This window comes from Lepidochelys kempii, chromosome 1, assembly GCF_965140265.1.
Source record: "Lepidochelys kempii isolate rLepKem1 chromosome 1, rLepKem1.hap2, whole genome shotgun sequence".
In the NCBI taxonomy this organism is placed as follows: domain Eukaryota; kingdom Metazoa; phylum Chordata; order Testudines; family Cheloniidae; genus Lepidochelys; species Lepidochelys kempii.
The window spans coordinates 200,434,473-200,447,175 of NC_133256.1; the positions used below are offsets into that span (position 1 = coordinate 200,434,473).

Genomic DNA, 12,703 nt, shown 5'->3' on the forward strand with positions numbered 1-12,703 from the left:
TCAGATTATTAAGCTTCTATCCCAGACTCTGCCACTGACTCTCTATGTAATAGTGGATGATTCAAGTCCTCTCTTTTTGCCTGAGTTTCCCCATTTGCAAAATGGGGATAACAATATTGTCTTATCTCCTCAGGATGATATGAGGCTAAATTCATTAATTTTGTAAAGTGATGCGCAAGGTATTTGGACAAGAGTTTCTACAGAAATGGAAAGCAAAACTGTTGTTATCATTAGCTGCCTCTGGTTAAACTGCCCAGATATTCTCCATGGTCATTCCCTTCTCTGGCTGTACTCCATTGATAATTGCTCTCCATTTTGAAGTGCCTGTGTTGCTCCTTTAACTAAAGGGGTCAGGTGAAACTTAGGTGAACCTGACGTGATCCTGTGGCAAGAACAACAAAAAGAATCATATTAGGATCATGGTCTTATTCTGATGCTACAAAATGAAGACTGACTATTATACAACTCAAATCAGTGGTGTTGGAATAATTTTTATAGTAGGGGTGCTGAAAGCAATTGAACAAACCTGTAAACCCTATATATGATGGAAACCACTTCAAGCCAGTGTGTGCACCGCACCCCCAGCAGCTCTAGTTCCAGCATCACTGACTTGAACCTATATGGACTGACACAGAAAAGCTCTCTCTTGTGGACTTTAATACTTTTGCAAGTTTCCCCAGCATGTAATCTGGCTGAGGATGAACAGTTCTTCTCTGACTGTCAAGTAAGAAGCCGGAAGCAAGCCCCCTCAAAAATCTGCCTCAGAGTTCTCAGGAAATCCTAAGCACAGATCTGTTTGAAAGGGTGTCCTCATTAGGTAAGATCTCAAAGAAAGATCTGGTAAGAAGCTTGATATTACACCTACATATGCTTCCACTAGAGAAACGATATCTAAGGTAGTGAAGGTGTCACACTCAGCAGCAGCATCCTAAAGGAAACTGGCTGCTCGATAGGAATCACTTATAGAATCTCATGTGTGGTCTTTTCTGCTTGAAGTAAATCCAAACTTCAGCTTCTAGCACAGAAACATAGGGCCATATTCTGCTTTCAGTTAGCACACTGTAACCCCATCGACTTCCACAGAATCACTCCGTTTTATACTGATGCAACACAGGGCAAAATAGGACCCATATCAGTGGGCGTTAAGTGCCTAAATAGGTTTGAGGATTTGGGCCACAGTCCTCTGAATTTGTTAGAATATGAGTCCAGTTCACTACCCATGCGATAGAAGGAAAAAGTTATGCCCTCATCCCTCCTCACTCCACTGCTGTTTATATCAAATACTGCTGGTAGAATTATGTTTCCTGCCACTGTGACTAAATTATCCCCCTCTTGTTGCATTAAGTTCAGGCTTTTTGTCCTCATCTTCTTTACACAGCTCTTCCCCACCGCATGCATCTCAGCTTTCATTCCTTCTTAGTGCTCACATTCTTCCCAAACCCTTCCCCTATCCTGCCCTATTTGTATACTTTTCCCATGTTGCAGCCGGTGTTCCCTGGTCACATTACCAAATCGGATTTTAATAACTTTTTTAATCAGACTTCCATCAACTAAATGTTGGTCCTGCGCACTAGCTCTGACAGGAACTCCCATAAAGTTAGTTTTATCTCTTTTTTGTTTTGTTTTTTTCCTAAGAAGTGGGAAAGAAAAGTTAGAAGAATTTTGGAACTGGGTCTAATGCCTTTATTTTTAGGGTGTCATATCTGAGGAACCTTGCATCCAATTCACTGCAAATCTCCCTGAAAAATTCTAGTTGAACCCCCAACTAAACTAGAAATTTTGAGACTGATCTGACTGTCTTTGTGGATTGGAGGGGAAATCAGTTGCAACTTTAACTATGGAGCAAAGGATGTCCTATGATGCCAGCAAGCAATGCTTGCCATAGGTTTTCCCCCAGATCCACAAATGGCAGAAGCCTGACTAAGCTTTCATTTTCTATGAGCTATATATTCTCTGCCCCAAAAGCTCTTTAAATAGAAACTATCACATTGGAGTTTGAAGCAGTCTAACCAGAACCACAGTCTACCATCCTAATGGTTGGTTTTTTTCAAATCTTAGTGTAGTCAGGGCCTAACTATGTTATAAGAGACACCAAGACATTATATGGTATAGCCTACATCCAGACCCAATCTATCACATGGGTTTGTGAACCATTTTAGAACACTACTAAGGCCCAGGTGACACTGGGATTTGGAATGTTATGAGAGCCTTTCTAGCATGAATCATATTTTATATACATATATCTTGTGTGTGTGTGTGTCAGGGTGGCTCTGCCGAACATAGTTAAAACTCACGGGTAGACAGGGCCTTTGTCTAATAAAGTAAAAATAAACAATTTAATCTATTAAAAAAACAAAATAAAACAAAACACAGCTTCTTTTACTTGAGGCAGCTATAGACAGAGACCAAATGAAATCTGTGCTGCCAGCCCTTTTCTGAAATCACATTGGAAAAGCCTAAGTGCTCAATAACTAGATCAAAAGACCAAAGAAAACCCACTGAAGTAAGGAAGGAAAGGTTGCTATGCACCTTTGGGGAGGTGTTGTGAGGCCCAAGTCTGAGGGTAAAAAGTGCTTATCATAATAAAATTATACCCAATGCTTCTTCATTGGTCTCAAAGCACCCTCCCAAAGTTTGGTAAACACTCTTATCCCCATTTCACAGATGAGTAAATGAGGCACTTAGAGGAAAGTGACTTGCTCAGAATTACATAGGGAATTAGTGACAAAACTGGGAATAAAAACCAAGCCTCCTGACTCCACATGCCATGGATGTGTTTATTAGAAAGTTACTTACCCATACACCCCAGCTGTAGCATTATAATCTCATTACAGCTTTGCACTCTGAACTGTGGTTTTGCGCTGACCAAAAAAAACCCTTCATTTTTCTCCTTGCATGCAAGTAAAGAAAATTGTCTAGAAAAGGCTGAGCAAAGTTTTAATTTGCAGGCTCTGTGCCATAAAAAGGAGGCCAATGACACAGGTATACAACCCTCTGTGAGAGGGAAGTCTTAATTTCTGGAGATGCTTAGCAAAACCCTACAACAGGGGAAAGGTGTGATTTTTCTCTTCGATTGGTTTTTTCTTCAATATTTAGTGCAGTTTAGCTGACCATACTGTGAAAACACTTGAACCATCTAGGAGCAGTTACTTTCACAGCAATGAAATGTTTCAGGGCATGCTGGATTGGCTTCGTAGACAAATGGTTTGAAGTCTGTCTGTACAGCTCAGAAAGAACCAACTTGTTTAGAAAATGTCAGTATCTTTTTAAATCCTCTCCAAATGGAGCAAGTTTGAAGCTTTCAAAACTTGGCAGTCATTGGGAGAAGAAAAAAAAGCAGCATTTTTATGAAATGCTGGGGGAAATTACGAAATAAACTTCTTGGAATTCAAACAGTTTGTCCGTGAGTCAGTGACAACTTCGTACTTGTTAGTTTAGTGCTAGTGAAAGAGACCGGATTGATGTTCCTGGGCACCGAATTCTCTGTTTAACCCCAAAGCAGGTCCAGCAGTAGGGCAAGCTACCGCCACACCATTCCCTGCTACTGTTCCTCATGTCTGACCTCATGTCAGGGGTCAGAGAGTAGCTTCAGTTCTCAATGGCCAATTCACTTCATGACATCTCTGCTGAGACTGCCTACAAGGAGGTCAATTTCTTACATCTCTGGCCCAGACAGGTGGGTGACTATGAAGTGGAGCCTGGGAAAAGGAAATAAAAGAGGATGATGCTGGAGGCCTCCCAAAAAAGGGGGGGAACCCACAAGGAGAAGTTTTGAGTTTGAGTGTTTTCTTTTTATTTTCTGACCCTTCAAAAATGGATGGGGTCTAGGAAGTGGGCTCTGGCCAAAAAGATTCAAATTATTCAGTAACAATGAGATTTTTATGTGGGTTGGGTCACTCCAACCAATGAGCAACCAAGCAGTCACTTTTAAGGGAAGCATGAGACTTGCACCCACAAAAACTTCCATAAGTCTGGACTAACAATTTGGGCCCAGTCCTGAAGAAACTCTACAGTTAACCCCCACTAAAGTCAGTTAGCTGTGAGAGAAGGCTTTTTATCACGAAAAGAAAAGGAGTACTTGTGGCACCTTAGAGACTAACCAATTTATCTGAGCATAAGCTGTAGCTCACGAAAGCTTATGTTCAAATAAATTGGTTAGTCTCTAAGGTGCCACAAGTACTCCTTTTCTTTTTGCGAATACAGACTAACACGGCTGTTACTCTGAAACCTTTTTATCACGATACTCTGCTTAGGTGGGAAAGGCAGCAGGATCTTGTATGACCTCATCACCCCTTCAGAAGTCTTCAGTACATTCCAGATTTTCCAGGGGAATCTACAATCAGACCTGGGTTTTATACAGGACTCAGTCTTCTCTAACATTCAGAAACCTTTGATACTATGAAGGTGGGAAGTGATGGATGTGAAAAACATATGAAGTGGGAAGCAAATGTCCCTATTAAGAAGGGAGTTCATTAAACAAACAAGTCTATATCTTAAAAAACAAATTAGGAGGCATCACAATGAGAAAAGAGGCTAAAGAGAACCCTAAACAAGAACAGAAGCTTTCCAGGCCATGGAACAGGATGAGATGAGCAGAGCTGTACTCAGCAGAGAAGCAGATTTAACTGATGCAGCTGTAAAAATACTAAGGGCTGCCAGAGCCTTATCTACACTAAGGTTTCCACCACTACTGCCAGTAGCTCAGCTGAAAATAATGGTTGCACCAGTAAGAATATTTTTCTATAGAGCCCTCATGTAGGAAATAACTTAGTGATAGCAGCAACAATAGGGAGAAATTCAGACTTTGGGAAATGACACAGAGAAAGACTCCTGTCCCACAGAAGCATGACAAAGCAAGGGTAGACGGAAGAATCACAGGTTAGCATGTTTCAAATGTTAAAAGAACAATGATGTAAAATACTTTTTCTAGGATCCACTGCTTTTCATATTCTTCATATGAAGCTTTTTTTCCTCTACCAATGTTGTCCATTTCAAAACAGCTTGAAATCAACTTATTTAACATCCCATTTTGTACTGCACCCTCACAGAGGGCTTGGGCATGACTCCAAGGATAGGATTTGTTAGTTCGACATAGAACCAGCAGAGGGAGCACAAGAGCAATTAAACAATTTGTCCTGGTATCTAAACAATCATCTGTTTTCTAATTCTCAGCATTCCGTCCACCTCCAATTCTTGTAATTCAGTAATCTACCAAATTGTTAGGAGTTTAGGGGCCAACACAGTGGAGTGTAACAGGTGGAGCCAGAGACTCTAAGGGTTATAGAGAAGGGGAGATGGGTACCACAGCAACAGTACAGAACCCAATTTCCAAGCAGGGATCTGTTGGGTTTATGTAACCTTCATCTGTGAGCAGAAGGGACAATTTGGTGCTTAAACAGTATCTTTGAAAGAGAAGATTAAAATAAAGAACACGGAAAAAAATTGGGGCTAAGGTATAGGTAACAAAAAAGACCTTCACACCGCCAAATATTAACCCCACACACACACACACACACACAAAGCATGCCTATGGATATGTTTTCAATCCCTACCTCACTTCCTACCTGGATTCTCAGCATCCCTGTTGGAGTCTCAAAGATTCCCCCTTAACCATTATCGTCAAATTCCTGCATCATGGTCACCATCTACCCAGCCAAGGAGAATGACATAGGACTCCCTGAGGCACACATCTATAATTAACTTTCTTTCAGTCAATTGGAAGGATCACAGTGAGGTCCCACAAAGCACTTTTCCCACTCCATGTTCATATTTCCATGGGACTGATCACATTCCCAGCCACTAAACACCTTGGAACCAAGTGACTAGAAAGCAACTACTTTACTGTAAAAGTATTCTAGTAGAGTGCAGGTAATTTCCCATGATGAATTGCCCTCAGGATCAAAGGGCAGACCACCCTTGCATTAGTAGCAGTGCCACAGTTTCAAAGCAAATTTATTGTGTGAGCATTACATTTTCAGATGATCTTTATGTAATTTATAGGATGGTAATACTTCAGTACTCCAAAAGTTTCTATAGGAACTATACAGTGTGTTGCATGCAGATTCACAGCCTACCATTCAGGTTTTCTTTCTTCTTCACTGCTGAGTTTACCAAACTCACTACTTTGAAAATACAAAATTAGATAACCACTAATTTAATTCTGGCTGGGACATCGAGGAAGGGACAAAATGAACATGCTTTGCCACTTCCTGGGACCTTGCACTGTCATTTATACTTGTGCAAATTAGGCATAAAATGCTACCAAAGCATAATTTTCTTCTCACTCACAAACACCAGTGGTTATATTTTGCACTCATTTTGCACAGGTGTAAATAATGACACAAGGTACAAGACACTAGAAAATCAAGCCCTATAAGTTGTGCCAATGTTTGAATTAGGCAGGACTGTTCTTAACATATCTGTCTATCTGTCTGCCTATCTAGCTACACACACACACACACACAGTTGCTGAATAATGCCAGATTGACAGTCACAGAACAGGTATAAGACAGGCAGCAGCAATAAAATCTTCTTCACATTATGCTGATGACATGGCTTATTCCTGACGGTGAGGGAACCACTTCATGAGAGTTCTGTCTTTGTGCCCATTTAGTCCTTCCCCTTTCTTTTCACACTGCCACCTAGTGCCAATGGCTTTTGTGATTTGACTTTGTAATACAGACATCTGCCCATTAGGAACTGGATTGAGAGTCCCATGTTTATTTCATATAATACATACAAAGGGCTGTCAGAGAGTAACTGTTTTCTTTTTCAGCATAGTCTTCTGCCATTACCCCAGTTTTCCATCCAGGACTCTCAAATGCTCCAAGTCAGATAGCCTTCCCTGATGAAAGCTGGATGTACCTCCCATTCCTACCCCCTGCTGTCTATCAACACTGATCCTACACTGGCCATAGAAGAGCTATGTGACAAACTGACTCCATAATACTCTCAGTCCCTGCTGGCCCACAGACCATGGGACAAGCACATACCCATATCCCTGCTAGCCACAAATGTTTCAGTTCTTTCTTATGAGCCCATTCCTGCAAACCCTATACAAATAGAACATCCATTGAAGTGACTGCAATATACACAGTGTACATGGGAAGACTGTACTATCAGGTCCTGTATACGCAGAAAATCAAACATACATAATTAGTCATCGTTATGAAGAGCCCCATTTCTACTAAAAGGAGAATTTGATAATTACTATAGGACTAAGCATTAAAATTAAAATTAGATAAATAATGAACAGGAATACAAGGGATAGTGTCGACTTAAAAAAACCAAATTGGGGCAAATCCTTTTTACTCAAACTTTATTCACCCCTTACTCAAAACTTCATAAATCAACAAGAGCATGCCTGAGCTAAAATTGAGTAAACATTTCATAAGATCCTCACGATTTAGACCTTAGTTAAAAAGTACCAATAAAACCCTGGATTATTAGAGGAGAAAGAATATTAAAAATCCAATTTTATACTGTTGATGCTGTTTGTTTATTTTCTGAATTTTCTTGAGCCAGACAGCAAATCAATGAAGTCAGTTTCACTTTAGTTTACCATCAGTTTCTCAGTGCTGCAAGGTTTGAGTTGCAAACCCTGCAGAGGGAACAATAGGTTGTTTTAAAAACAACTGTTCCCAATGGAATGTTTAAAAGAATTCTGAACCACTTCTATGGGTCTTAGGTTTTGTCAAAGTTTTTTCCCCCCCAAATATCTAAATAACTTGAAGCTAGATTTGAGTTATTAATTTCCCTTTCACATCTGTAAACTCCTCGCAACAGTAGCCATCTTCCCCAACACATCATTGTGGAAAAGACCTATAAAATGATATAGGAATGAAACAAATTGGATTATATAGGGACATATCATGCCGTCAGTTAATAAACAAAACCCCTTTTTGATATATTTTTGCTTAAAAACTAATGGCACAATACGGGCTGTAGAAATTAAGCAGGAGTTTCCTGAAATGACATTTAAAACCTATAAAATCTAACAGAATACGAGTTCCTATCTATGGGATTTTCCTACAGAATTCTATAGCAGGGATCTCATTCTCCATTTAAATCTCAGTTTTATACAAATGATAATACATTTTTAAACATATTCTGCAGATGTTCCCTTATGAGTAAGCTGGGCCTATGGAGAAAATGTGGAAATAGGAAAACTGAGTAATATTTACTATTATGATATATCCAACTCAGGAAATTACAACAACTGTGTATATCAAAATAAACAAAATTGATATGTATCTCTCCTCCTAAAAAAGTACTAAAAATAATTAGACTTGGTATTTATTTGGCATTTGGGTTTAACTATCTGGTATCCCCATATTTTGGCCCTGTTAAAAAATCCAGCACTCACTTTGATCTCACAGGAGTTAAAGAGGCATACACACACACCATCCAGTCCAAAACTGCATTAGCTACAGGGCATGGCAAAGCATGAAATAACTGCTCCAGAGTACTTCCTCATGTGGGTGTGTTAGATAACTGTCTGCTCCAACACTAAAATAAAGCATACTGAGACCCACTCAACAAGGCGGGGTTCTACTCTGTTAGACTGAAAGGGCTGGTAGGATTGGAACATGTAGACCCCACAAGAACCTGAGGTTGGCTAATGTCAGGTCTTCCAACTCTGTTATACACCCCTGTGCCAAAAGACTTTTGGCTTTTGGAGTTCCAACTACAGCATCATATGCTGGTTTTAAGTTTACTTAGGCACACTCTCCCCTTTGCTTTTGTATACACATTGCAAATAGACTTTGTGCCATAGACAGAGCTGAGCCTTTTGATAGAAAATACTTTGGTTTCACAGAGAATTAAATCATTTTAATGGCAAAGTATTAAATTTTTTTAAAAGGATTTAATTTTTTTTTCTTCCTGCTGGATGATAAAAAATGTTTCATACATTCTGCTTCTCTCACTAGGCAATTCTTTTTTCCTGGGGTTTACATAAAATTAATTGATATTTTGTAATCTTTTTTAAAGTTATTTGGAAGAGTTGGGATAGGACCATGATTTCTGTTAATCATATATTAAGGAGTCCCAACATCAGTTTCACAAAAACTCACACAGATAGAAATCAGTGCTGAAAGAGATCATACACACCTGTATTGGTTCAAAAGAAAGTGATGGGTGTCTAGAAATGCATACACATACAGTACTTCATGGGGGGGGGGGGGCGGGCAGAGAGAATGCTAATATTCCAGCTCCATCCCTCCAGGTTAACCCTCCAAAAATGGCATCAAATGTTCCCCCATTTGAGAGTCCTTAATTTTTGGAAATACTTCAGCTCCCTATATGCTCAAATCAGAGTTTCAAGGTTTGAGATTGGGGGGGGGGGGGTATTTTACTACAGTGACATGTATTTTGTAGCAATAAAAAGAGTTAAAGTTTGTCGACCAAATGTTAATTAGTAGCCTGAGTTAAAAAGAGGCAGGAAAGGGAGTGGAAAACACTAAATTTCATTCCTGAACTAACAGATGGACTACCAAATCTTGACAAAATCCTACAGAAAGCCACTGTAAAGTTCCACTTAGGCCCTGGAAAAAAAACTAATAAGACACAGTGAATGGGTTCTGTAACTACACAGCCAGTTGATTATTTGCTGTTTTGGATTTAAACTGACTTGGTTTGTCCAGTGCGGAGTCACTTTTGTTGAGATGAGAGAGTTACAAGATACAGGATGTAAAAATACAAAACATAAACCTGTTGGTACCAAAAGTTGTCTACTGTCCTGAAACAGTGAATTTTTAATAAACATTTCACAAGATTTGAACCCTGGTAATGTGTTGAAGAATCTCCTGTACAATCCCAAGTGGGCTAGGAATATTGCTTTATGGACATGTGTTATCGGAAAGGCCTAATAGATTTTTTTTTAAATAGTCTGCCTCTTACTATTAAATAATTTGCTATTTAAAAAGGTGATTGTTATTGTCAAGAGATCTCCACTGATCAGCGTCCATTTTCTATAATTACTCATGGATTCTCCAGAATGTTTTATATAACTCAGGTCCACTCACTATCTGTCTTAATTTTTTTTTTACCAATAGAGTAGCAGTTTTACCCTCCGACAGCACTGACAAGAGCTCAGATAAAAAGCCCATTTCGAATGGATCTGTTTAACCAGCCTTTAGAACCCATGATAAGGCTAGCCTGAAAAACTCAGCAATGTTAAATGGGCTATGAAACGCAACACAAACCCAGAAAAATAATAATAATTAATCCACAGACACACTCTGTGTTTGAAATAACATATACAAAGGTTATTTATGGAATGAAAATATGGTAAATAAATAGTTACTGTTTCTAGACAAAATGGCTCAAAAGATTTCATAAATTGTTTCCACTGTAAAAGGATATCTACCTCCCCCCTCCAAATACACATACTGAAACACAAGCACAACCATGTATAAAGGGGGGAGGGCAATCAAAGATACAAACTCCCTCTTAGAAAGTTTGAATTCATATTAACCGAGTTCTGCCTCTATGATGTTACATTAAATCAGCAACATAAAAGTTTGAATATATCTCCCACTCCCTCTTAAGTAAAATAAAGAGTTAAAAAATTTAAATAAATGCTTTAAAAAATCCATCAGGGAAAAGTACATGTACGATAATTAAATTCACCTCCCCTTCTCCCTCCCCCCACCCAAAATTTTTAAAATAAAAATCCTGGCAGAAAGAGTGGAACCTGCTTTCTGTTTTTATTTAATGTACAATAAACATGGACTTTAAACTTATAGTAAATATAAAACAGAACAAGAGTCACAGTTAAACCTGGTCACCGGCAATACAGCTAAAACTCATTGGCAAATACTAACAAAAACCCATTTAGCAGTAAATAAGGAGAACATGATATATGGACGGACAGATGGAACTGCATAAACAGAAAAGAAAAAGCAGAGACCCACAGACATACGGAGAGGGCTGTTTTAAAAGAGTGAAAGATATTGATTTACTTGGAACTAGTGTTGGAAAACAAACATATTTGTTTCCTTCATTGATGTTAAAAAAAAAAGTAATTAAAGTGAATCATAAGGGGGCACACCCTGAAATAAGTAGAAGGAGAAAAAACATTTGTAAAGGCTAAGGCCTTCTATAGATGTTCCAAATTTTAAGCTCGCAAAAGGGTTTGACAAACTTACATCTCTATATTAAAAATCGAGAGGGTGGGGGTGAAAGAATAAAGAAGTGTCACGGGGCTGGGGGGAGCAGGATTTTTTTTTTTTTATAAAAGTTGACTGGCCTACCTTGTTTCCCAGTCCTCAGTTTGTCTCCTCATAGTCGCTGTCTCCCTGGAAGTACAGTGTGAGTGGTAATGACTGCCTGCCTCCCTAATGAGTCCATTTTCCTGCTCTTGATGTTGTGTATATACACACACTGCAACCTACCTTACAAACCACAGAGACGGGAAAGGGAGTGAGTGAGAGAGAGAGAGAGAGAGCAAGCGACAGTGTGAGAGGGAGAGAGAGAGAAAGGCACACACAGACAAAGCCCTCCTACCAGACAGCAGACAACCCTCCTTCCCCTATCTAGCAAAATACAACTCGGCTAATGCAGCAACAGGTTCAATACTGCCAGACTGAGACAGTGTAAAAAAGGTATATAGTGCAGATCAGGATTGCTGGCAAATAAACTGTTTACAGCCAGCTGGCTCCACCTTTCTTATTTATGTTACAGAATGTTGGAATGCATTGTTTCAGACAGTCCATGTAATTATCATAAATACATTTTGTGCATATTAGCATGAAACACTGAAATGTATCAGCCATTCTCCTCCGTAACCTTATAGCTTTAACACATGCAGGGAAGGTGTAAACATATCTCTTTTGACAGGCAGGCTACACAAAGCCCACTGATGATTTTAAAGTCATGAGATCTTTCAAGAACGAAGCTCCAGAAGACAGGTTTCCCCAGACAATAGGGGAGCAGGGAAAACTGATCTGGAAGAGGAAGTCTGTTCAAGAGGTTGCTCAGTAAGCAAACTAAAAGAGAGGGCAGTTCTCCCCAACATTCTGTCCCCCCAATATATATGTATTAGTAAGCTTCTGCCCCTACAGCTATAATAATGAACTGTGCTTATGTCTGAACAGGTGCAATGCATATAGTACATAGCGTTGCAAGGACAAAAATAAATCCCTCAAGTAAAGAAATCTTTTTCCAATGGCAACCAGGCCAAGGTTATTTAAAATAACGGTCTGGGCTGAAGCATACACCCCGCATCCCCATTTTTCCCACGGGGCGGGGGGAGGGAGGAGAAGAAATGGGGAAGAAGCAATAGACTGCTTATGTCTACAGAAAACTCAGATATTATAAAAAAAATCTGCCACATCTAGAGAAAATATATGGTTTACATCAATTCTACATGCTAGCCCTAATATTTCTTTTGTTTTCCTGGACTTCAAGAACATATACTATTGGAGAGGAAATATGGTCTTGTGGTTATGACAGGGGACTGGGCATGAAGAGGCCTCTAATTGTGGCTCTGCCACTGATTTACTCTCTGGCTATGGATGTGTCACTTCATCTCTGCCTCAGTTTCCCCATCCATAAAATGCATCTAAGTAATAATTACTCTCCTCCCAAGAGAGCTGTGAGGATTAATTTGCTTTGGCCCTCAGAGGAACATAGAAAGATAAAGTATCATTATCATTACGAGGAAGAATATAGAAGCTAAGTTCAGGAGATTTACTGATAA

The 12,703-nt window shown here is 39.4% G+C and overlaps 1 protein-coding gene across 12 annotated transcripts in view; it reads right to left on the bottom strand.

The window, feature by feature from the left end:
* The window catches only part of ZBTB20 (zinc finger and BTB domain containing 20), a 663,010-nt gene that overhangs the window by 611,178 nt on the left and 39,129 nt on the right, over nt 1–12,703 (bottom strand). For 11 of the 12 annotated variants that reach the window (XM_073308827.1, XM_073308823.1, XM_073308802.1 and 8 more), the window contains exon 1: nt 11,256–11,556. The exons of the other annotated variant lie outside the window; for it this stretch is intronic. The gene's annotated coding sequence lies outside the window, so the exon portion shown is untranslated. Of the gene's footprint in view, nt 1–11,255; nt 11,557–12,703 lie in introns of those variants that run through there. 12 annotated transcript variants of the gene reach the window in all.